At 34.9% G+C, this 2,705-nt stretch overlaps 1 protein-coding gene across 2 annotated transcripts in view; it reads left to right on the forward strand.

The window, feature by feature from the left end:
- The first annotated feature begins 1,040 nt into the window (after positions 1–1,040).
- Positions 1,041–2,705, forward strand: part of LOC106531054 (serine/arginine-rich splicing factor 5) — a 12,873-nt gene continuing 11,208 nt past the window's right edge. The window contains exon 1 of one of the 2 annotated variants that reach the window (XM_014026816.1): positions 1,041–1,147. The gene's annotated coding sequence lies outside the window, so the exon portion shown is untranslated. The remainder of the gene's footprint in view (positions 1,148–2,705) is intronic. The other variant, XM_014026817.1, reaches the window with a different exon arrangement.

Here is a 2,705-nt window from a genome sequence, read left to right on the forward strand (position 1 = left end):
TCTTGAATGGGTGTTCTTAAATGTAATTTCATTGTGCTCTGTACAATGACAGGCATAATCAATCAATCAATCAATCAATCAACCAATCAATCAATCAACCAATCAACCAATCAATCAATCAATCAATCAATCAATCAATCAATTTAAATTTTGTCATTAGTCTACATTATTACATTTAATATGATAGTTCCAATTCAAACAGAATAGTTTATTGTCAACATAATTATGGAGTGTGATTTATTTTCAACTCAAAATATCTCCACACTAACAAAATGTAGTTATTAGTGAAGAAAATCAGTCTGGATAAAAGCAGACTGACTGTACATAAAATATACGACAGGGTGGACCACATGTGAATTTTGTTCGTATCTGAAAAAGTCTCACAATATGACAAAATTGGTGAATGCCATAAGTTCTCCTAAATTAACCGTACACACAACTTAAAAACAAATCTGTTGGTTGTTGCGTGAGGCCCATTGCTTTTTCAGTGAAACTGCAACATGATCTTTGGAGACATAAATGGGTTTTAAGGAAAAGTTGATAAAGTGTCTTTATTTTATACAAGAAATTCATAAAATACATGTAAATACATTGTACATACAATGGTAATAACATGAAGCTTGCTTATGTTTAATGCATGTAACTTTTTATCAGAACAACTTTTCTGGCTAAATAATGTCTTACAGGATTGTCAACTCTATTTTCATGAGAAAATATTTGTTGTTAACAAAACGCAGCAAACAAACATGGAAAGGTCAAATTTCCAGCTTGAGTGACGTGTTTACTATGTACATCAAATGCATCGTGGGTTGCCAGGTATCAGCTATATCCTTTATTAAACCCGAGGCACATTCACTTTAAAAATGCCTACCACATTTAAAACATTCTACAATTATTGTTAAAAATATATAGTAGAAGAAACTGATMATTGTATTTTTGTTGTTTTCGTTAWAAGTGTGATGCTGTGACCTTTTAAAGAAATTTCGTATTTCCAGCATCTGGCAACGTGAGAGTAGCCTTGTGTTTCCTGCTCCTCCTCGGACGCAGCAGCAGTCACCATTTTGATTCAGCGGTTCAGAGGTTCACATCTACTTTACAAGACCTGAACAACAGACCAGGAGCAGTTCCGGTAATAAAGAACATATTGGTGAGCATGTACAAAAAGCGATTTTTTTATTATTTAAACAACTTCGTGCGTTTTTAACATTTGACCGTAGCATCGACGTATTTCCGTTGCTAAATTAGCTTTCTGCTAACTGAAAGCCACAACGAGGCGAGCTGCAGGATTGACGTTTCACAACGCAATGGCGATAGTTTGTAGCGYAATGATTTATCAACTACAATTGCTCGAAATCTTGCACGTGTTTATATATGTAACATCCCTTATCTGGTATTTGTTTTACCCAAAATTAGGTGGTGCAGTTTGATACTTTTTTTGTAGTAAGTTTAAAGGCTGAATTGGAAAACCACAGGAATTGCGTTATTTCTGGCGGCCATCTTGAGAAGTTCTTTGTCATTTAATACCTTTACATGTGGAAGCCGCACGTTGTTAACTCTTTTCGTGTTGAATGCTGTGTTATCAGTCTTTAAAGCGCTCAGAAAAAGCTCTAGTTTACCTAAATAAACGTAAGTGTGCTCATTGTGAAAACAGAAGAGTATTTTTAATGAGCCCCGAAGTAAGTCCGTTTAAGAAAAAGCACAATGCCGACATGACGATGCGCCACAACTACTGTGATGAACTACCACAGCTTTAATAATTATAATCAGACCAGTTCATAAAACCGTTTTAAGTAAGTACTTAATATGGACCGTTTCGCGCATAAATTTTAGCACCGCCTACCGGATATGGCGCGCAAAGGTTTGTGGGATTGTTTGGAGGCAATCGACAGTGAAGTTAATGAATAAACAGGTTCCCAAACTTCGTGGAGATGCCTGTTGCGCAGTTTCGTTTTTGTTTGTGATGGACCAACTTCTAATTAGAAAAAGGACAAACTTGTTTAGAATTTTTATGGGATTAGGTCATATTGTGCAATAATTTCACTATAAATATAATTATTGATTAAAATTAGCACTGGGCGGTATGATCCAAATTTTATATCACGGTATTTTCAACAATTACACCGGTTTCATGGTATTTGACGGTATTTTTTTCCCTCACAGCTCAGCTTGATAATAAAATGTACAAACTTTGCTTATTGACTTTTTTCTTTTACTGTACCTCTGTATCACTGTTTCCCTCCTCTTGTACGTCTTTTCTTCTTTGACTGGTTGTAGACAGTAATCGTGCATTTAGGTCCGATCGTGAAGGGTTGAGAAAAAAATCTTTATCTGGTCTATTGTTGCGTGTAGTGCTGCCACGATTAATCGATTAATCGTGGCAATATATCGTATCGTGACCCCTCTGTTATGATATGTATCGTATCGCCAAATTCTTGCCAATACACAGCCCTACTAATAACTTAGAGTATAATATAAGATTGGGTCAGGTGATAGCACAAATAATGATCACAATATTATTTAACAGTAAAATAAGAATTGTTAGTTGATTAACATTTTATTATTGATTTTAACTGTTGATAAGTTTTACAAGGTATTAAACTGCATCATCCAAACTGTTATCCTTTTTTTTTAAAAAATGGACAACATAAATATACATGGATTTAAGTGTGTGTGTGTGTGTGTGTGTGTGTGTGTGTGTGTGTGTG

Source organism: Austrofundulus limnaeus, unplaced genomic scaffold (genome assembly GCF_001266775.1).
Source record: "Austrofundulus limnaeus strain Quisiro unplaced genomic scaffold, Austrofundulus_limnaeus-1.0 Scaffold592, whole genome shotgun sequence".
Lineage (NCBI taxonomy): Eukaryota > Metazoa > Chordata > Actinopteri > Cyprinodontiformes > Rivulidae > Austrofundulus > Austrofundulus limnaeus.